Source organism: Xenopus laevis, chromosome 1L (genome assembly GCF_017654675.1).
Source record: "Xenopus laevis strain J_2021 chromosome 1L, Xenopus_laevis_v10.1, whole genome shotgun sequence".
In the NCBI taxonomy this organism is placed as follows: Eukaryota; Metazoa; Chordata; class Amphibia; order Anura; family Pipidae; genus Xenopus; species Xenopus laevis.
In genome coordinates, this window is record NC_054371.1 from 81,465,474 (window position 1) to 81,489,876 (window position 24,403).

Genomic DNA, 24,403 nt, shown 5'->3' on the forward strand with positions numbered 1-24,403 from the left:
CATGTTTTCTTTATTGGAGTCACATAGGGAATCTCAACAAGAAAGTCACTTCAAGGTTAGGTTGTAATATGTGGTCTAGTTGGTAGAATCCAATTTAACTTATAATTCTGTTATAGAATGGTCTAGTACTAACACACTCTGGTGTTTCCAGCAATAGTCACCAATTAATCTAATGAATTTATTTTCAGCTAGTCTTTGTCAAAAGCTTTTTTTTTCTGTATATAATGAGAGATCTTTTGCCCTCTTTAGGGAATTATGGGTATAAGCTCTTTCTCTAAAGCTTTCATACAGCCTGTAGCTTAAATCAATCCTGTACTACAGCACATAGACTCCTTATTCACAATTATTGTCCTGTAGATATCCCTTTCGATAGTATTTGTGGGTTGCTATAAGCATGTAAAAAATAGTTGTCTATTTACAGTGTAACAAGTTATTGACACAAATTTATGGTCCATAATATATCTTAATACAAAGATTATTTATCTACCTCAAATGTGAAATAGTTGTGGGTCAACACACATACAAATTAATTGTGCTGTTGATATTAGGCTTGCCTTATATGTAAAGTCACTTTTATAGCTTTTAAACCAATTTGATGTAGGTTTCTTGTTTAAACTAACTCCATACAGTGATTTTCAGCTAATCCAATACCTGCATTATCGCACCTTGTGCATAATAGGGTGTAATGGGTACAAACTGTTTCAGTGCTTCATCAATGTATATACTGTATTGTTACCTTAGACTTATTATGCCAGATACCATTGGATGCCCTGGTGGATTTTTTTTATTTAAGGAATTTAGGGATTGTGCAATTGTCAGTTTTTTGATCTTTATAAATAAAATTCTTTACTTCTTAATATACCCTTCTCTTTCCCTTCATTCGCATATCAGAAGTTTCATTTGAAACCTTTCGGTGCAATTTTCTTTTCCTACCAAATAACTTTGGTTATACCTACTAGCTAGAAGATGAAAACCTAACAACGTATTATTTTCTTGTGTCCAGGCTGTATAAAGATCATTAATAATGATCTATACATCTAAAACCAGGAAGGTAACTCACTTAGTTAATAATATACTGTGACAGTCCATTCCAGAAATATAACCTTTACAGTCCTTAAGGCTATGCACGGTGCCTGTCAATAGACACATGTCATTGTATATAAGTAGGCTGCAAACTGACTGGCTGTCCTATTTCTAAAAAGAGAGTTTTTACATAAAGGCACAAAACAAACACAGAAAATTGCCCTGTGGTTGCAAATTACACATCAAACCTGTGAAATTATTTGTTTTTATGAATAAATCACTGACATTTTTAAAAGTATTTAATTTTCTTTGTAATAATAAAGCAGTACTTTATCCCAGCTAAAATATAATTAATCCATGTTGGTGGCAAAACAATCCTATTGAGATTATTAGAGACCGCACTACACACCCACACACAAACATAGGTGCAAATACAAAACACTAAATAATACAGGATTTTTATAGTAGCTTAAAACATAAAACAATTAGATTGTTGTATGTATACTATGTTAATTATGTAAATATCAGAATTATATTAATGTGTGACATTTGTCAAATAAAAATACAGTAAATCAGATGGCAGATTGAATCAAATTAATTTATAAATGCATAAAATAACCATCAGACATATATCTAATCAAACCAAAATATTTCTGATGAATAGATGTGATTGCCACAGATTATAAAGGAAAGCTTGCGAGTACTTCTACTGTTGAGAATTATTGTTGATATTAGTGCCTTTAATATGTGTACCAAAAGTAAGAAAAACAACTACTTGGTTCTCTGACAACATTTGAAGATCTAGTTAACATTTACAAAGATGCTCATGTGTTTTGCCTCAAGTTTGTACATCACTGTATTTATTTTTGATTTCATCTGTTTAGCTATTGCTCCTCTATAAACATCTGCAAATTGAGCCATCTTTACTGCTTTAGCCACTATTAAACAAGAATCAGTTCCTCATATACTTTGATTAATTTGTAGGGCAACATCAGTCTGAATATTTTTTAATGGACGTGCCAAACACGTCCTTTATTTTAAGAATTCATGCTTCCATGACAATGCCTCTGCAGCATCAGTATAATGTCCTTGTAGCACTTCATCAGGAATAAATATCTCTGCCCTGGTTTCAATAATATTGAGTGTAGTTTGCCTATAATCATATCCTAAATGCCCTTGAAGCTCAGCTTTCAGGAGACAAAATAGGCATTCTTTCAATTCTTATTCTAAATGGTCTTTAGTTTGGTACCCCTGCTCATGGTTTCAGGCCCCTCAAGGGGAACCACTGACCATGGCAGGAATTGTGTTTTAGGTTAGTGTTCTTGGTCAGAAGAGGCAGGAAAAGACTCCTAACACAATATGTCTTAGCATTTTCAGGATTCCCTTGAGGATGATATGCCTGCCCTCTATATAAACTTTATAGGATATGTACAACTATAATTCTTTATGGTAAGGGCACACGCAAAGAGGTAGTCACCCGGCGATAAATTGCCTCTTCTTCGGGGGCGACTAATCTCCCGAACTGCCTCTCGTCGGCTAGAATCTAAATCTCTGGTGGGATGGTACTCGGATTGCTTCATTTTCTAAAGTCGCCAGAAGTTTCCCCCGTGAGGCAACTTCGGGCAACTTTGAAAAACCCTGTCTTATCCCAATTTACATTCTAGCCGACAGGAGGCAGTTCGGGGAGACAGTCAACTAAAGCCTGCGATAAGAAAATGCTTTTTATCTAATTATGGCATATAATGGACAATACTGTAGCCCTTTGCCATAAAACAGTAAACCCCCAATATTGCCCCTACTTATTCTCCCAGCGTAATCCGGTGTGGCCTTCCGCCAATAAGTACTAAAATAAGTGCACACTAAAGTGTTCTGTTTTGGCACACTGGGTGCATAAGTTGCATGTTCATCCATAACTTGTACTGTGGGGCATGTGTTTTGCCTTAAATATAGAAAGCAGGCCAAACAGATGGAATCCAAAGGGGACAGACTGGGGTGCTCCATCTTGGGGGGTATATTTATCAAAATTGATTTTTTTGGAGTATTTCAGAAAGTCAGACCAAACTAGAATACAAGATTTACCCACAATTGGATTTTTTGCGCGAATATTGTGAAATAGTCTGATTTTCGAGCTAATTCCAGCTCAGACCACAGAAACTTCCAAATAGGATAGGGACCTCTCCCATTGACTCATATACAACCTGAGTAGGTCTGAGATGCCGGATTTTCCGATTCTGACCTTTTCCATCCTTTTTCACATTTTTCGAGTTTTAGGCATTCGAACTTTAATAAATGACCTCCAAAATGTCCTTTAAAACTAAAAGATTTTTTTTTTTTGGCAATTCTGTATTTTATGTATTTTATGTATTGTGTACAGTATGAAGGGGTGTGCAGAGTTTCCTTATGTAGTGCTCTATTGATTAGCCAGTTCTGCTGAATTGTACTGTAGATCATAGAGAGTCCTACACAGACCTCTCTTTGCTTTGTTTTCCTGGCATTTAAAGACACAGGAACATATTAGTGGAGGTTGAAAGAAGTTGCAAAACCATCCAGTTCAAGCTTACATGGACCCTTTTATTATGGATCCAATAAAATCTTAGTGAATGACAATGGGGACAGCTTAAAAATGACTCTTATCCCAGCATATATATATACATTTTTTCAACAATCAGTCATGCTCTAGGTTCAATAACTTTAGGCACCTTCGTCATTTAAGTCCCATATAATAATTTCTTAAATTAATCTACAGAATCAGCCATTAACATTGCTGTAGGCAAGAAATGTACAGTCTTTGTACAGTTCATCATTTATTGCCATCTTGAACAACAAAGCCGTGCTTAGAGGGATGTTATTAAGGGGTCAGTACCCTGCCGTCCATTTTTTGATAATATGCCCCAGACCACACACACCCAGTTATGTAATTTCCTTTTACAGGAAACCATTAGAAAAGTAAAACGAATGATAGATTTGGAGGATTAATATGAACACCAGAGCAGCCACAATACATAGATGTTTGCAGTCTGTAGAATAGTAAAATAATAATAAAAAAGGGTAGTAAAGATTTTCTATGAGAATAAAAGAGAAGAATGTTTTATCATGGTTATTGTAATTATTTCAAGAGCTTTTTAAATAGGTCACTGCAAGTTAAGTACTTCAAACACAAAAGTACATACTTGTACTTCAAACATAAGTGTTTTAGGGATATAACATAAACCTTTCTTATAAATATAATCTTTTCATATGGTAAAAAATGTCAGTTCAGAGCTCATATCTTTTTCAATTATGAACAGTGTCTGTTTTTCACATTATATAGACATTGTTATCTCAACAGCAGGAGACCTGTATAAAAGCCCAAGTTATATATAAACAAATTTGGGATCTGTTATCCAAAATGCTAAAGATTATTTCCATAATTTGAATCTCCATAGATCGTCTACTAAAAAATCATTTACAAATTAAATAACCCCAATAGGATTGTTTTGCCTTCAATAAGGATTAATTGTATTTAGGTAGGATTAAGTAAAAGGTAATGTTTCATTTTTTGCAAAATTTGAATTATTGACTTCAAATGGAATCTATGGGAGATGGCCTTCCCGTAATTTGAATCTTACTGGCGAACAGGTTTCTGGATTACAAATATACATACGGGATTTTGGTTTATTCCCTTGAGAAAAGTCACAGTCAGTGGCTGAAATTTGCATTTTTTAACCAATGTACATTGGATTCACATGTGAACTGCAAACTGTGCTGTATTACATCAAGTTCCCTTGTAAAACTGAAACAAATGGGGCAGACACAAATGAAGACAACTGTGGTCCTTTGTATTTGATGAAAAAAGCATTTTTTATGCAAGGGCTTTGATGCCCTCCACTCAAGTATACAGGAAGAAATCATGTTTATAATGTGATCTGCTGAATATCCTAACTAAAATCCAGCATATATAGTTTCTATTTTGGATAAAATGGTGTGTTATCTGAAGAATGTACATTTTGTTCTTATTTAGTATAAATAAAAGGGTATCATAGATAGAGATATAGCAATAGTCTTCACTACACCAAATGTTTATTAGGAAGCACTAATCAGGATAAAGGAACATGTTTATGGTGTTAAGAATACTAAAAATGGAATTAAACAAACTGGTCACCTACATTTATATACATGAGTAAAATTAGAATAAACCGTATGCTAGTTTTTTGTGTTGATGCAGATTATTGTTTCCCTTTAGGAAAAGCCTTTAATAGTCCCTGCGAATAAATATGAATTTCTTTTTTACTAAAATATAACTGTTTAAGTTAACACTTAAAGGTGTTGTTTACCTTTCAATTAACTTCTAGTATGATGTAGAGAGATATTCTGGGACAATTTGCAATTGGTTTTCATTATTTATTAATTGTGTTTTTTTTTAGTTATTTGGCTTGGCTTATTCAGCAGCTCTCCAGTTTGCAATTGCAGCCATGTGGTTGTTAGGGTACAAATTACCCTAGAAACCATGCATGGATTTGAATGAGAGACTGGAATATAAATAGAAGAGGGGCTGAATAGAAGAGTAATGCAAAGTTGCAATAACAATAAATATGTAGCTTTACAGAGCATTTGTTTTTTAGATGAGGTCAGTGATCCCATTTAAAAGCTGGAATGAAAAAATGAAGACTAATTGAAAAGTTGCTTAGAATTGGCCATTCTATAACTTACTTAAAGTTAACGTAAAGGTGAACCACCCCTTTAATTATGTGACAACAGTTTGTTAGCCCATAGCAGCCAATCACGTATTTGCAGATCAGTAAATACCACCTGTTTACTGGTTGCTATGGGTTACTGGTACTGGAGTAAACTTTGCACCTTTTAATGCATTACCCTCATATCAGTGAAACACTTATTTATTATTTTTACCTCCAGGTTTCTAGCACATTCCTAGAATGTAAAGTTAGGACTTTGAATTCTACATATATGTTATTATACCAAAACATGATCCAAGGTGGTAATGCCAAATTATTTATTATTTCAATAGCTAAAAACTAAAAGGCACCTTCCTTGCCTATCGATCATCTATTTATTTATACACAGTAGGGAAAATCATTTCACAATTTTGGTTTTCACCAGTTAGGCTTTATTGTAATATATTACAGATCATTTACTGCTCAGACTGTGTGTGTGTAAATAAATATATATATATTGCAGATGATACCCGCAATCCTTCACAACATCTCGTTTTGCCGGGTGCTTGGTCAAAAATAGGTATATAAAATTGTAGAAAGGACCAGCACTCCGTTTTCCAAAGAATTCAATAATTTATTTCAATCTCACAGTGTCTCCAACGTTTCGGGCCCATTTTGGGCCCTTTGATAAAGGCCCCAAAGTGGGCCGAAACGTTGGAGACACTGTGAGATTGAAATAAATTATTGAATTCTTTGGAAAACGGAGTGCTGGTCCTTTCTACAATTTTATATATATATATATATATATATATATATATATATATATATATATATATATATATATATATATATATATATATATATATATATATATATATATACGTATATATATATATATATATATATAGTTACATTAATAAATATTTTTTTTCTTATCTCTTTTGCCCTTGAATCAGGACTTTCCCTTGATTTATGTTATAGTGAGAGTTACCAGTCACTGGATCAATTAATAGTTATAATACAGCTAAAATATAGTCCCCTGCAAGTAAATGTGTTCAGCACACCTATACTTAGCCAGGCCAGCAATTGTGATGCACAATGTTTTAACTGATTTTACTTTTAGGAACCCAGTAGCAGTTTAAAATCGGGGATATAATTCATGTGACACTACATTTTGCAGTTTATATGTTGATTTGCCCATGCAATTTGATCTACGTTGGGGTAACAACTATTAATGACTATTACTATATGTAATCATATTGTCTCAGTATCTTGGGATCGGACAGAGGGCTAATGATTTGATATTTTATGTGATACAATATATTCCTCCATTGAGAAGGGAAGGGCATAAAATACTAGCACCGAAAAGAAGGAAGTACAATGTAAACATAGAAGACACTGCGTGCCAATTCGCCAGTCACAATTCGTTACCAGCAGGGCCGGAACCAGGGGTAGGCAGAGTAGGCACGTGCCTAGGTTGCAAAGCTGAGGGGGTGCGAGACACGTACCTTCTCTGTCGCCTACCCCTACTCCGGTCCCCTCTCTGCCCAACTCTCTGTGCTTTTCCTCCCTTTCTTGTGCTTCTATGCTTGCACGCAAACTCCAATTCACGCATGCGCAATCGAATGCACGCACTAAGCTGGCACCGCGACCGGCCGGGCAAAGTTGCAACTCAGCAGCCGATTGCTGGCGAAGTTTCTCTAGCGTTAATTCGTCAGCACAACCCTTTCATATCACTCTTTCGCTAGCGTTCCGTTCTACAAAACAAAACTTAGTTAATACTCTTAAGCTTAGGCCAATTTGAATAGGGCGTATGGACATCTTTATTGGAGATGGTGCAAATGCTTGAAGTGGCCACTTATTATTACAGATGTCCAAGGAAGGATCATTTAAAAACCAGGCTACAGGTGGGACGGTGAACTAGCACAACTTAGACCATGTCAAATGACAGTGTGCTTTCTGCAACAAGTTTAAACACTGGATGCCAGTCGCAGTCCCAGAACCCTCCCTTCCAATAGTTCCCCAGATAGAGTCTCCTACCTAGCTACGTAGGGAACAAGTGGGAGCTAGTCGCCCACCGTCCACCTATGCCACAAGCCCGACGCGTTTCGCCGTTTGCGCGGCTTCTTCAGGGGCATAAGTGCCGGGTGTGTGTCCAAATGCGGTTTAAATAGCCGTTTCAAGCTGTTCGTGTAGCTCGGCGCCTCAGACTAGCGTCATTTCCGGTTGCGCATGGAGAGAATACCCTCAAACGCTTCAATGTATCTATTGCGCATGCGCTGCCCATACTTGCGCATTGTGGTTAATGGGTTGTGCGCTTACGTCACTTCCGGTTGCGCATGTTGTTAATGTCCTCGGACGCCTCATTACATCATTGCGCATGCGCTGCCCATACTTGCGCGTAATGGTCTGTATGTCATGCGCACACTTTCCTCTAGCATTGCGTATTGCGCACACGCCCCCCATATATTACTGGTTGCTATGGTGAATGGGGCCAGTAACGTATCTGAAAAAGAAATAGTCAATGACTAATTAGACACGGAGACCCCTCTACTTGAATAAATAGCGCTAGGGGGCACAAGCAAGCTAGGGACCGATTGGTATTACCTAAAAAGGAATGTTATGTTGGTAAAACAAAACGTGAATTTAGGAGAAGAATCCTTGAGCATGTGGGAGATGTCAAACATAGGAGGAATACATCGGTAGCAAGACACATTAATGAAATACACAATGGCAAGATTGAGATGTTAAAATTCACAGCAGTGGATCACATCAACCCCACAATGCGGGTTGGTGATATAGACAGAAAATTATTGCAGCGTGAAGCACAATGGATTTATTGGTTAAATACTAAAGTACCATATGGCCTTAATGAGGGCTTTACCTTCTCTCCATTTTTATAATAATAATCTTTTTCATATATTAATATACTAAGAATCATTCTAGGAATAATTTCAAGTAGCTATATATTTCTTCCTTTTTAGGTAATACCAAGCGGTCCCTAGCTTGCTTGTGCCCCCTAGCGCTATTTATTCAAGTAGAGGGGTCTCCGTGTCTAATTAGTCATTGACTATTTCTTTTTCAGATACGTTACTGGCCCCATTCACCGTAGCAACCAGTAATATATGGGGGGCGTGTGCGCAATACGCAATGCTAGAGGAAAGTGTGCGCATGACATACAGACCATTACACGCAAGTATGGGCAGCGCATGCACAATGATGTAATGAGGCGTCCGAGGACATTAACAACATGCACAACCGGAAGTGACGTAAGCGCACAACCCATTAACCACAATGCGCAAGTATGGGCAGCGCATGCGCAATAGATACATTGAAGCGTTTGAGGGTATTCTCTCCATGCGCAACCGGAAGTGACGCTAGTCTGAGGCGCCGAGCTACACGAACAGCTTGAAACGGCTATTTAAACCGCATTTGGACACACACCCGGCACTTATGCCCCTGAAGAAGCCGCGCAAACGGCAAAACGTGTCGGGCTTGTGGCATAGGTGGACGGTGGGCGACTAGCTCCCACTTGTTCCCTACGTAGCTAGGTAGGAGACTCTATCTGGGGAACTATTGGAAGGGAGGGTTCTGGGACTGTGACTGGCATCCAGTGTTTAAACTTGTTGCAGAAAGCACACTGTCATTTGACATGGTCTAAGTTGTGCTAGTTCACCGTCCCACCTGTAGCCTGGTTTTTAAATGGTTTTAGGGACACTTTTCCCGGACTTCATCACTTCCACTATGGAGTCTTTTGTTATTCAGTTTGTTGGTGGTGTGTGTATGGGTTTTATTTATTTGGATTAAAAGTTACGTTTTAGTTTTCAACTATCTCTAACTACGTCTGAACTGGTTAGCTATCAGTCAACAGGGCTTTTAAGGCTTCGTGCCTGGCCCAGCTGACTTTATTTGTTTTTGGTCTAATATTAAACGTTCAATGAACACTAACCTGCAGACAAATTCTACTTAGAACAAATTTATACTCGCAGCAGGGCATTAGATGTCCTAGGAAGCAAAATAAATACAAAAGAGATCCTTTAATGACCTCGATATTAGTCCATCCTAAAACAAATGTGGCATGCCCCTCAAATGGTTGGGGAATAAATGTTTCCACATAAAGCTTTAATAGTAAGGACTTTTGAAGGCAATCCCACTTTAACAATTGAAAAAACTGCAGCATTTTTTTACAACTTTTATGACTTTCTCGCATACAGGATATGATGTCACTGACATAAGATAGAGGACGATGTTGCTTCATTTTATCAGTTCATCTGGTCTAAGGTGGCAAAGGAAAACTCTGGTGAAAGGTTCTGTTTGTCTGGGCGATAGGGTGCGAAAGTGCGTTAGCGTCAGTCTCTTTTGCTAGCGAATTTTCATCTACGCCTGTTAGTAGTAAATTGGCGATGTCTCTATGTATGAGATTTCTGCCAATTTTTCGTTAGCGATAGCAACTTCGCCCTTTAGTAAATCTGCCCCTTTGACCTTCATATATATATCTATCAATGAGAATGATACTGTTTTGTTCTCATTTGAATAATTCACTTTTATGATCATCTTTATTGCTCTGAATTCTAAAGATACCTCTAAAGGTTTGTGAATGTTTTGAAATATGCTTAGAGATGGCTTCTGAAATTTTCTCCAAAAAAAAAAAAAATTTTAAGAAAGTCCCTGGTTATATTTTCACTAAAGATCAATATACGTTGCTAGGGTAAGCAAAGGCATGTATAAGCAGCTGTGCCTGCTTCTGTGCGGATGCAACTCTGTGTTTGCATTGCATCCTCATGGTTATTGGGTACGTCACTTATGCTTACTCATATGCACAAGACTTTTTATCATCTCTCCATGTTACGTCTGTAACTGCAACAGAGATGAGCTTAAGAAATAGCTCTCAAAGCTTGTGAAACATTGCAGCATTATGAAACTCTGTTTAAATAGTTCTACACTATTAACTATGGATTTGCCATAGATAGGACCAGCCCCCCTTAAGTTTTAGTGCAGTGCAGTTTACATACTGTGCATGCCATGATTCTTTTTAATTATAGCATGCCTCCCAACATTTTGGAAATAGAAAAAGGGACAAAAAGATTTGGCATGGGGAACGTGGCAACATTTTTGACCACAGCCGTTTTTGTGGCCACACCACCTAATTACCATGTTCATTTTACAAAATTTGGCAGGTTTATTAAAGTTTGAACACATTTCTGAGGTTTTTATGTGTTATTACAGTTTTGCTAATGAAGGTGAATTGCCCTTTAAGCTACATGTCACAGTTTTTCCAAGAGACCTGTTTATCTGAAATTGTTACAATTGTTTCTTTGTTAAATTGTTACAAAAGTATCCAAGTGCACCTGCCACATATTCTGGGCTCTTTGCCAAAAGCCAATCAAGTAAAAAACATTGTATCTTTTTCTCGCTGTTCAGTTTAGGAGATCAAAGAGAAAGTCGGGACATTTCAGTAACAATCCTGGACTGTGGGCTGAGGTGTCAAAATCGGGACTGTCATGAAAAACGGGACACTTCATAGGTATGATATAGGCATCTGTGGGTTCGCCCCTAAAACTAACACCCTAGGTCCAGGCCATGCATATATATGTATGTATATATATATATATATATATATATATATATATATATATATATATATATATATATATATATATATATATATATATATATATATATATATATACTGTACCCCACTTTAACTCCAGATGGATTTGTGTACGCCGCTTTTTTGATCCCATTGTTGATCTGTGAGGGACCAAAAAATTGGATCAACCCAGTTTTTAATGTATTCTATGAATAATCAGTTCTGGCACCTTTGTCTAGCCAGTATGCCAATGCTTTTTTAGTTGTCTTTTAGACACTTCTCTGCTACAGCCAATTTTTTAAATGTGACATAGATTGTGGATTTACTGCAAAAAGTCAACAACTTTTGCTCAACGTTAAGGGAGTTATTTATCAAAGTCCGAATTTATCTCAATATTTTCTGCTACAAATTAAGATCAATCCGCTCAGGTTTTTTGTGCTTATTTATAAAATTTTCCCGAAAATTTGCTTTGTGGGAAAAAATCTAATTTTCACAGTTTTTCCAGATTTTTCATCCGATTTTCACAAATTTTTCATGTTTTTTTTCACCCGAAAACTAAGAAAACTTTGGGGTATTAAAAATGCCCTTCATTGCATCTTTACTACAGAAAGAAGGCAGAACTGTACTTATGTATTTCGTTCTGGAGTATAAAACTTGCGTCCTTAGTGGTGGGGCAGAGTACAAAAGTGCAAAAACACTTGGCTGGGGAAGGGCATGTTTGGTCCATTGATGCTTCCAAATATAAATATATTTTCATCAATTCTGGGAACAATTTTCCTGGCAACCCAGCTCCTGAGAGAATCTCTTCTGGCACCTCCTGGCCAACTGAGCACAAACATTCTTAATCTTCAATAAAGTTAAATCCTCTTAAAATTGTTTTATTCTCCTGGCACCCGATATGTTTTGACTTTTAAAGCACAGCACCTGAACTGCGTACTTACTGCAGCTTTCAAATAGCAGAGGGCTCATCCCTGGCACAAAAAGGGCAGAAAACTGCTGAGCAGCAATTATTCGATCACAGAGCTTGAATTACCAGTTCTCTGGGAGATCTTAACTGGGGAGACCTACAGAGAAAAGTTAATACATCAGCCAAACTGCTTGAAAAGCTTCATAATACAAACTTAAACACAAGTATGTGGCAGTGCACACAACAGATTTTGATGTTAAACCACATGGATTATTTTTTATATCAAAGTTGTCTGTATATCTTTTTCAATGTTTTATTGGCACACTTTGTCCTGTTAGCTCACGTTATATCATTATAGTTACATATCAATTCTAAGATGTTCATTCAACATTCACATATGTTATACAAATACAAGAGTAATTTATTTTTGCCTGGGATACTTGCTCCCCAGTAACTGTTGCTCTCTACAGTATTTCCCACTGTGTGCTCAGTACAGAGAGCAGCGTCAGGAGGCACAGCCGAGCCCTGTCCTTACCACTTCTTGCGGGCTGCGCCTCCTGACACTCCCTGTGTCTGAATGACGCGCAAGTTAGGGGATAAGTAGGGGGACAGGAGAGGGGGGTTGCCTATGTGCTTTCTCTGCCCCTCTTGGATAGAGTGTTTTTTAACACAGGCAGTGCTCTAGTCAAGGGAATGGCCATTCTGCACAGTGCAAAAAAGATATCTGATTGCAGCCTTATTTTGCAGTTTACACACTGCATTTAAAATGCAAATATCCCCTCCAGTGTTTCTCATTATATACTATAATGTTAGGGTTACTTTATGGAGAAGGCATCTAGGGGTTAGTGAACCTCTCGTTCACAACTCTTCAAAACTGACTCCCGTGATCCTGTCACACTTCTTGCGAGTGAAACTCCAGGAGATGGGTTTCTGCATTTGCTGTTGGTGGGCAAATCAGTGGGTGAACAGGAGCTGAGACAATGTATGTATGTATATTTTTATTTGTATAGTGCTACTTGAAGGCAAAACACTGTACAGTAGAACAATAAATTAGTTAGAACAAACAGGGGGTCCTTGCAGTAATAAATACAAATAAGAACAAAAATACAATACACAAAAATATAAAGTATAGTTACAATATAGATTAAGTGTTTAGCGTCAAGGAGACAAAAGGATGGAGGTCCCTGTCCTGTATAGTTTACTGTAAATGGGAGGGACACAAATCAGAGGGATATTAAGTGCTGTAGGACAAGAGGTATTTGCCTTGGATGCAAGTATGGCAAGTATGGCTGGATCCACCAAAGCTGCTAGTGACTGAAAGTCAGTTAATATTTAGTTAGGTTTAAGGGTCAATAAACCCCTGAATTTTCCTACAATCCCAGATTGTGTTAGCAAACATTTTTGCATACATATTTCCCCTTTTCCTTGCAGTAAGAGAGACAGAGCTGCTATACAGTACAATTTCTCTATCCCTCTGTCTTTTTTTGTTTTCATTTCCTGTCCTCAAGCTATCCTGACCTTCAAAAAGAAGTAGTGTATTGCTTGTAATGAGATGAGATTTGCTTACCTATGAAGTAGTGACAAGAGACGTTTGCCAACTTGGTGCGTATTGTGAAGACACGTCACAATAATCACGGATGTCAGAATACATTTGTTTCTTAAATCACCTAGCTTTGGATATGAAGATAATCAGATGCCAAGTGACACTGCCATGACGCAACATTCTTTGTATATACCCAAAGTATCTCTTTAAGCTGTATGACATTTTTCATTCTATAGAACAGTTTTTAAATGCTTATGAAAAGGGAACATAAGCGGTGAATGCTTGCAGTTTTATATAGAATACAATTTCTTTAATGTGGCAGTGTTTTCTGTATTTCCACACATCTTTAGAAACTTGCCCCTGAGAAGTAACATATTCTGAATGAAATTACTATAGTGTACTAAACATAAAACCTCATCAGTAAGTATTTGTATGTAGGACTATGTGCTGAAAAGTAGTGTGTGTCACGGCTCAATCTTCCACCTGTAGCAGCCGCCTTTGTCCTCGGGAGGAGCCTTCAACTTAAAGGGCATGTAAAATGTAAACTAGAATAAGGCTAGAAATGCTGTATTTTGTATACTAAATATAAACATGAACTTACTGCACCACAAGCCTAATCAAACAAATAATTGTATGCTTTCAAATTTGGCTACAAGGGGGTCACTATCTTGTAACTTTGTTAAACATCTTTGCAAGACTAAGACTGTGACATGCTCAGTGTGGTCTGGGCTGCTTAGGGATCGTCATAAACAAAGCTGCTAGAATTCTGCATGGCTGGGAAGTAAGGCGGGGGCTCCCCCTGCTGTTCATAAGTATGATTGTTTCCCTGCTCAGCAGTTCGGGACCATCTGACAATTCCTATCCACAGCAGTAAATGAAGGGAGAATTTCACTGCATACAGTCAGGTTTCTTATAAAAACGGTACACATTTTTTTAATTAAAGTATATTGGAGATTTTTTTACATTAAAGGAGAAGGAAAAGTTAAAACTAAGTAAGCCTTATCAGAAAGGTCAATCTAAATATACCAGTAAACCCCCAAGGTAGTGCTGCTCTGAGTCCCCTGTCAAAAGAAACACTGCATTTCTTTCCTTCTATTGTGTACTCATGGGCTTCTGTATCAGACTTCCTGCCTTCATCTTAAACCTCATTGCCCTGGGCAAGAGCATGCTCAGTTTGCTCCTCTCCCCCCCCCCCTCCCTTCTCTACCGTAATCTGAGCCCAGAGCAGGGAGAGACTCAGGCAGGAAGTGATGTCACACCACGTTAATACTGTTGCTCCTATCCTAAACAAACAGAGAGCTTCTAGAGCTTTTTACTCAGGTATGGTAAAACATTCTACAGAATAAATATAGCATTCTAGCTTGCACTATTGCAGCTAATCTATTGGCAATAAAATGCCTCTGTAGCTTTCCTTCTCCTTTAAAGAAAGTAAAAATGGGATTTTATTTTTTTGTCTTTACATTCCCTTTAAATGCAACTGTACCCTGCATGTGAAGGTTATGTAAATCAGAAAAAGATCATTAATGGTTGCAGAGACAAACAACTGCAAAAAACATATATACACAAATATCTAGAGTTAGTAGAGATTGTCTTGAGCAATAAAGCAATAAATACCACTTCATCAACAACTGATAAAGTAATACTGTATATGTTATAAATTAAACATAATTAAAATGTTTGTTATAATTCAATTCAATTTAAACAGTATTTTCTAATTGGGTAAAGCAAAAGCTGGGTCATTTGTAAATGCCCTAGACACCCCTTAGCGCTCATTAACTGAGCAGTTGTGTTACTTGGCCAGACCTGCACAAGGAGTCTAATTCCAGATTTAAAAGTGTAGCACTGGTGGCCACAATACATCCCTGTCCTGCTGGTGGTCAGTAAGAGGGTTCTACTGCACCCTGCCAGGGCCACCTCACATGAGTTATGGAACAGTATCAAGGATATCTAAATGCCTCCAGCCTCCACTTATGAGTAAAGTGCTTCCACATGCAGGAAATCCAATATTCATAGGAGAAGAAGGTAAGGATGGAAAAATGCATGGTGGGTTTAGCCCAACCACAGGTAGTAGTAGATGCATTACACACTTCCACATGTGCTTGAAGTTCGCAGATCAATCTGTCTCTGCTACAGTATATATTAATCCATTTAAGTGCATCTGTGCAACAGAGAGAGGCTCATTACAGTGAAGAGTAGATATACTACTTATATCTTCAATGATGTTATCCTCCATAGAGGAGTAATAAAAAAAACTATTACCCCTAGGCCAATCTCTGAGGCATCTGTTTGCAGGACAAATAATTTTTGCCTTTTTTTTGAAGTCCAGATGAGCTTGCCAAGTTTTACTGTAAACTGCAATATCATCAAGGTAGGCAGCAGCATACTCTTCATGAGGGCGTAACTTTGCAGCTTGTTTATATGAACTATAGTAGTTTTTCTGAAGCAAACACATCAGTTTTACCAGTGCAACACTACATGATATTTTCATTACTTTAAAACACTTTCATTTATTGGTGTTACTGTTCCTTTAACCATGTGCCTCTGGAAGGTAGCAGGGGCTCCATGTAGACCAAATGGCATTATGGTATAAACTATAGGTAGGGAGTTGCAAAGGCGGTTTTGGGATTACATTTTTCTTCAAGGGGAATTTATCTATAGCCATTTGTTAAATTTAAGGTATATATATATATATATATATATATATATATATATATATATATATATATATATATATATATATATATATATATATATATATATATATATATATATATATATAATTTCCACTGACAAAAGGTGCACACCAGGATTTTTCAGTTTAAAACTCCATATTTATTAAATAGATTTAAAACAGGAACCGGCCAACGTTTCGGTCTTTTTCTAAGACCTTTATCAAGACCCTGTTCACAGTAAAACATCAGTGTTTAAATACCTAAAAACATGACACTCACCCCTTTGTGCACGCCCACATGATTATGTGAAAAAAGGAAACACCTGCACCAAAAAAGAGCAGAGAAGAATTAAGCACATTGTGGCAAGTATGTACAGATTGCATGAACACTTCAATATAAGCAGAGAATAAATACATTGAGGATATAGATTTTTGCAACTTTGTATCCAAACCATTAGCGTTGCTCAAGGAAGCATAAGTAGGAGCAGTATTAATTTAAGCCTAAAGGGGCTATAGTGTTTAATTATCCAGAACGCTTCCCGCTGAAGTAATATTTTAGACCTGTCACCCCCACGTTTCAGGGGCGGAATATGGTCAATAGCTATATACTTGGGTAATCTGTGATTCAGTTCCAAAAAATGCTTTGCAACAGGTTTGTTGGTGGTCCTGTCCCTAAATGCTGTACTGATGGCGGACCGATGCCCATCCATTCGTAATCTTAGGGTCTGGTCTGTCTTCCCCACATAAGCAAGACCGCAGGGACAGGTGATTAAATAAACCACATGCGTGGTAGTGCAGGTAATGTGATGTCTAATAGACAGGCGCTTGCCTGTTTGGGGATGAAGGAAAGATGTGCCAGGAGACATATATCTGCATGACGTACAGCATGGACAGCGAAAGCAGCCAAGCTTTAGATCACGTAACCAACCACCAGGGTTCTTTGTATAGTAGTCAATTGGGTCACTCTTAACAAGCAAATCCCTAAGATTCGTGCCTCTTTTATAACACATCATTGGGGGACTAGAAGTCAGTCTACGTAAATCAGCGTCTGCCTCTATAATTTTCCAATGGTCCCTCACCCCCTTGTTGACTATACTGGTGCTTGGATTGTAAGTGGTAGTGAAAACCAGCCTCGAAGTAGTTTTCTTAGTCTCACTTACACCACTAGACCTATTCCTTGCTATCGCATGGGCCTTGTCCAGTACCTTGTCTGGATAGCCGCGATCTTTGAAGCGAGCCCACATCTCACGTAGCTGTAATTCAGTTTGTTGTTCTGAGGAGTTATTACGAATCACCCTACAAAATTGAGAGATGGGAAGGGATCGCTTCATGGTGGGCGAATGGCAGCTTCCATAGTGTAACAGCACATTTTTATCGGTGGGCTTTCTGAAGAGGGTATAGGTAAGGCCATGATCATTCAAAGATAACTCAATATCAAGGAAATGTAATTTCTTTGAGTTAATTTCGCATGTGAATCTAACTGGACTGTCCAGTGAATTTAAATAATTAATCATACCCATAAACTCCTCTGCAGATCCACCCCACAGGATGATCATATCATCGATATAACGATGAAAAAACAGCATTTTGTCCCCAAAACGGGGGATAAGTATTTTTTGCTCGTATAAGTGCATATACAGATTGGCATATGAGGGCGCCATGGCCATGTTTTACTGTGAACAGGGTCTTGATAAAGGTCTTAGAAAAAGACCGAAACGTTGGCCGGTTCCTGTTTTAAATCTATTTAATAAACATGGAGTTTTAAACTGAAAAATCCTGGTGTGCACCTTTTGTCAGTGGAAATTGGATAATGCAGCTATTTTCAGCGTAGCACCCAGGTATGTGACTAATCATTGGAGTCTCTCATGGATGGTGTGCGTTAGGACTTTGAATGTGTACAAATTGCAATACCTTGGCTAGGTATTCCTATCAGCACCCACATTTATATAGGAAGTCTTTTTTGACCTTTTTCTGAGAAAAAAATTTTTTATTCCTGCTTGGACTATCTGACAAGACAGACACCTTGTAGTGTACCATGGAGGAATATGTGGATCAAGTATGTTTTAACACTGATTATGCAGAGACCTGGCATATTGATAATGGGTTGAGTGCAGAGAACTCTTGTATTTGTATATATTTATATATATATATATATATATATATATATATATATATATATATATATATATATATATATATATATATATATATATATATACTGTGTAGCTGGTGCACACGGCAAATAGTCCAATGCCTGTGTGCTGGTTTACAACAATCACATAGTCCGCTCAAAAAAACCGCATCAACCAGGTCTTAGTATGAAAAATCAAATATTCAAAATTTTATTGTCAACGTTTCGGCTCCATAGATTGAGCCGTCAATCTATGGAGCCGAAACGTTGACAATAAAATTTTGAATATTTGATTTTTCATACTAAGACTTGGTTGATGCGGTTTTTTTTGAGTGGACTATATATATATATATATATATATATATATATATATATATATAAATATATACAAATACAAGAGTATATTGTATATATATATATACACAATATACGGTATATATATATAGCCACGCCCAAGGAGTCTAGAAATTGGTCCACTCAGGCTTTGGGTTGACATTAAACTTAGATTATGTGATTCTTACACAGATCTACACAAAAACTTATTGGCCCATCTGGTTTAGGGACCAGGACTGCACCAATCACTATTGGACTCCTCAGTAACCCTTAATTTAAGTATTTCTACCAGCTCCTTCCTCACAACACCTTTTCTACTGTGAGCTAAGGGCAGGGCCGTATTTATATATAGGCCCCTACGGTGGCACGGTTTTGGGGGCAGCCCTGGGGGTTCCTATTTTTTTTTTAAACCCTCCCCACCCTCCGCCATGGATTTCCATAGAAAATTCGGTGACGGAGCAGAGGGGGTGAGGGGTTGGGGGTCTGAGGAACACTGCGGATAAGGTTGAGCAATAACACTCTAAGAGTGCACAAGCAGAGGGTTGTGTGAGGGGCATCCCGATTGGACAATTCTTACGATTTGGCGTGTCTGTTCCTCTTTCAATGCCTTTTAACAAAATGCAATGCAGCTATGGGATCTCTCTATTCATAAAGCGTATTCTGTCTGGGACCTGGCTGCACCCTGCAACTGTGGCACATAAAAAAAAGTACAGGTCCCAATGGTGGCATGTGTATGCAAGAGCTCTCTTATTTGAATGCCAGGTCTGAATAGGATTGCCATGTTTTTGACCAGTAAGGGAAGAGAGCCATGATATATTGGGTAGGGATTTGGTGAAAAGAGCAGAGTTACCGATCTACTGGGGATATACAGGGGGAGCTGGGATTGGGTTGGATTGGAGGCGGATTAAGGAATAAATGGGGATTACAAATTCCCAACTTTTGCTGGTGTTTTACTAGGCCAATAAAATACCTGCCAGGTGGCAAACCTATATCTGAATGACTTGCAATTTAAGAGGACAGCTGGGGGTATGACAGTTGCTACTTTTCTAATGTCTTGAAAATGCACAGAAATCAAAATTTTTCCTCCTGACTTTAGTTGACTGTGACTAACTCATTTGTAATTATTCAGAAGTAAGCTTATAATTGTTAAAAATCATGGAAAAAGTCATGATGGAACTTAGTCATGATTATGCATGACTGATAAGGTTAATAGTACAAAAAGCTTTGGTTCTGTAGAACATAAGCCCTTGTGTAACACTTCTAAAGTCTGCTTATTATCCCAAGTAATTGGGTCCTACAGTGCTAAATACGCTGGCATATTTTCATGCCATCTCTTTTTTTTGTCTATAAAATGATATTTATTATGATTAATTTATTGGATAAATATAAATATCCTGGATGTTACATGAAGCTAACTATGACTTATTAAGATAGAATGAATCAATAAATGTATTTTTCAAATGTTTTTTCTACCTGGATTTGGTCGGGCATTGCTGGATGTTTCTGCTCCTTTCTTGCATACTCAGATTTGATAGATTGTAACTGGCAGTTGGGCACAGACAATTTGAGTTCCTAAGTTTGGACATAATACAATGTTCTAGCTGTAGATATTGCATGCTGTGAAATTCCAATAGCACTATATAGCACTGGTACTATATAGGGAAGCAAATGGAAGTGTATGGGAGGAAGGTATCTTCATGGGAGGCATCAAAAAGAGTGTTCAACCTCAATTGAATCAAATTGTGCAAATGCAGCCTGCCTTGCAAGTAAGATGCACTGTACTGATAGGTGTGGCGCGTGGTTCTTCATTTTGCATTCATATTTGAAATCTGTATGAGGGTGACTAAAAGCACAAGATATTAGTGTGTGGATGTATCTCATGTACCTTTCATGTTTCTCTGACTTAAAATCTGACAAAGAGAAGTTTCTATTTTAATTGAAAGCTTAAAAGAGTGGCGATTTCTGTTCAAGTCCCACCAGTGATTCAGATGCAGCAAAACTTCCAAATCAGATTTTGAATTCAAAAACCCTCATCTGGGGTTTATGGACAAGTGCAGAAAAGAAATTAGGATTTCAAGAGTTGTGTTTGTTGGGTGACTGTAAATTTAATTTAAACTAAAAAACAAAAACAATATTTTTTAAGATTGCTTTGCATTCTTCCATTGTTAATTGTGACTGAAATGTTATAGAGTCAAGGTGTTCTATAGTATTTTTTAGTTTGAAATAAGATGTGCATCTGTTTATATGATTTCCGCTGTGATGTTCATAAAAGTTTATAAGCTTAGACATTTCTAGATGACTGTACATGGTGACTCACTCAGATGTGTTTTTATAAATTCGATTTTAAAAAGCACTTATCTTTCTATATAGAGATATGTGGACAGACCAATAAAAAATGTCTGATATTAGAAAAAGAAGCTACATTTAATGATTATAACTTTGTTTAACATACATTCTGCATTTCGGACTTCCGGTGATGGCGCCTGAGAGAGCGGGAGGGCGGAAGTGAAGCTCTGCGCATTTCCACTTATACCAGCTATTTAAATTCGGCAATGTACTTCATTTACTTACCCTGAAGATTTTCGGAGTTCCTGTTCTCTTCTGTGAGTCTTCCGAAGAGATCCGGTTCCGGTTGGGGCTGTTTTGGAGAACAGAGGGGCAGTTTGGCTCGGTAGTGGCGGGTGCTCATGACCTTGGCTCTGAAACGGAGACCTGGAAACCTGTGAACCGGAATGCAAAGTGGATTATTTCGAGGATTTCAGTAACTATAACTTATATATTAACGTTTTAAAATGTTCCTGGCAAATTTAAAAGATTCGTGAGACATATACTTTTGTGACAACATGGCTGACAGAGTTATTACCTCACAATAACTCCTTTTACCAAGTCTTACTATTTTTCTAAATACAGAGGACTGGATTAAGGGAAAAGGAAACAGTTGTGAAGGAGAAAGTTAGTGACTAAGTTTTTGTAAAGGAGCAGTAATAACCCCAATTATAACAAACGTTATTAGAGAGTGACGCATTTGTTTATGCAGCAAGATGGCCGTCAAAGGGGTTTTTCTTTACCTCAGGATAAACCCTCATAACATGCCTTAATACTTCTACGCAAAAAGTGTTGTATTGGGGGAAAAGGTAACAGTTGTGAAGGGAAAAGCAAAGTGAGTGTCATTGTTTTACTAAGGAGATGATAAGATCTTCAGTTATACCTAACTTTAACTAATGAGTGACGCATTTGTGTGAGGAATATGGTGGTTGAATTTTTACCTCATGACACACTTTCTTCACAAACATTAATATTTGTGCGTAAAGACTCTTGAATTGCAAATAAACAGAAGCTGAGGTGAAGAAAAGTGAATTATCTGAACCTATTTACTGCATCTTCATACCATACTGCAAAGAGTGTTGCAAACTGTGAAGAAAAAAAAAAAAAAATTTATATATATATATATATGTTATTTTATTGCAGACCAATTCTGAAATATACACCAGTCTACATTCAAGGAGATTGAGTGTTTTCTTGTGGTACTGCTTGCAACTATAGTGGATTTTGATATATATAACTACTTAACCCAACGACTGATATTCAATCAGCTATTGAGAAAGCTCTCGAACTTTTACAAGGCACTATTAAAAGTTTGTCTGAAAACCTCACCTCACAGAATCGCCAGATGCAGGAATTACAAACTCTGGTTTCTGATATTCAAGATGACACAATTTTCACTTCTACAAGATTGGATGATCTGGAAAAGAAGACAAAGGATATGCAATCTAAAATTGATGATTTCGAAAATAGGACAAGAAGAAATAATTTAAGATTTATAGGAATTCCGGAATCTTACAAGATGAGTGACATTGTCACAATGATTACTACAACAATCCCAAAAAAATTAGGGATTTCTCAGAACTTAACAAATATGAAACTGGAAAGAGTTCATCGCATTGGACCTTTAAGAGAGCAAACTCCTCTCAAACTAAGAGCAGTTATTGCTAAGTTCTCAGACTATTCTGAAAAAGCTTTATTGCTTCAAGCCTATAAGAAAAACCATATATTGGATATTGATGGCTTTCGAATTCTTATATTCCAAGACTATTCAATTTTGCTCTCTCAAAAAAGGAAGGAGTTCACTACAATTTGCCATTAAATTTGCACTCACATACCCAGCTAAATTGAGGATTTTCCTGGCTACTGAAACTCACACTTTTGAAAATCCAAAGGATGCTTCAAACTTCATTTTCCGGCTTGAGAAACAATCCCCATCCTCTATTAAGGATCAATCTAAGGATGCAAGATTTGGTTTCTTTGCTTCGGCTAAGGAAAGGAGACAAGAAACAAAAGCTGTTTTTAGGGTTGATGTTATTAAAGATGTTCATTTCATCAATAGATGGTTTACATTCCTGATGACTTTATATGTATTTTATTGGAGTTTTGTTCAATTTTTTTTTATGATGTTTCTATTTTATTTTTTCATTCACTTTAAGGATTTGACCTGCATTACATTCTCCTCTTATCTTGCTAGACCTGGTATTTCTAGAAACTTTTGGTATTCTTGTAACAATATTTCATATCTTATTATAGGTTTCAATGCTTAATATAGTTACTTGGAATGTGAATGGGCTTAATTCGTTTATAAAGCGAAAAAGAGTTTTAGCTGAGAAAAAAAAATTGAAATCAGATGTGGTTATGCTTCAGGAAACTCATCTCTCTGACGTAGAATCTGAAAAATGAAAAAAAGGGTGGGTTGGAAATATAGTTTATTCTACTGCAGTGAGGAAAGGAGGAGGAGTAGCGATCTTATTCCATAAGTCTTTGAATATCCAATTAATGAACTCAGAAAGGGATAATGATGGAAGGTTTGTGATAGCTGAGGTGCTTTTACAAAATAAGGTTTGGTTCATGGGTTCCTTGTACGCTCCTAATTCAGGTAAAGAACAGTTTTACTCTCAGATAATCCAGAAGATAGGGTCTTATCCATAAAATAAATTTTTTATTGGAGGAGATTTTAATGAATCTTATTTATGGCCTTTAGATAAAAGTGGTCCAGTCCAAAAACAGTCTATTAAAAAATCAAAATTGTTATCGAATTTTGAAAGTCAAACAAAGATGGTAGATCTTTGGAGAATGTTAAATCCGACAGATAGAGATTTTACCTTCTTCTCTCATCCTCATGGAATAGGTAATCGAATTGATTACTTATTTTCATCAATTGATGTACTTAATAAAACTAGATCAGCAAATATTGGTAGTATTAATTTGTCAGATCATGGCCTGGTCTTAATAGAGGTAGATTTAGGCCCTACACCAAAATCTTACATTCCTTGGTCATACCCAATTTTTCTCAAAGATAAGCCGGAATTTAATAAAAAGCTGAGAGAGAGATGGAACTTGTTTCTTAAGGAGAATGTGTCGATTCAGGATGATGAGCCCAACTTGCCATTGTTGTGGGATACGTGGAAAGCGGTTATCCGTGGAGAAATTACTTCTTATAGAATACATTATATGAGAAAAATTAACAAAGAATTTATTTTGCATTCCAAAGCTCAAAAAAAGGCC